The sequence below is a fragment of the Leptinotarsa decemlineata genome, unplaced genomic scaffold, assembly GCF_025532065.1.
Source record: "Leptinotarsa decemlineata unplaced genomic scaffold, Ldec_3_MD MMD2_tig00000251_RagTag_RagTag, whole genome shotgun sequence".
NCBI classification, from domain to species: Eukaryota; Metazoa; Arthropoda; class Insecta; order Coleoptera; family Chrysomelidae; genus Leptinotarsa; species Leptinotarsa decemlineata.
In genome coordinates, this window is record NW_027412547.1 from 9,555,394 (window position 1) to 9,555,654 (window position 261).

Genomic DNA, 261 nt, shown 5'->3' on the forward strand with positions numbered 1-261 from the left:
AAATTTGACTTTCAATTTGTTATACTCAATGACATTTTGTTATTGAAGTCATTGAATTTTTGGGGAAAAAGGGCTTTCACGAACGAAGAAAAAAGAGATATGATACAGAATTATCACAAATACGATAGAAACGGTGTTGGGACATCGGAAATGTATTTAGACTTGTATCCCGAAAGACGACAACAACATAGTTGTTGTCATTGGATCACAATCTCACCGAGTTTGGTCCATTTGAAAAGCCAAGAAAAAAATTCAGAGACA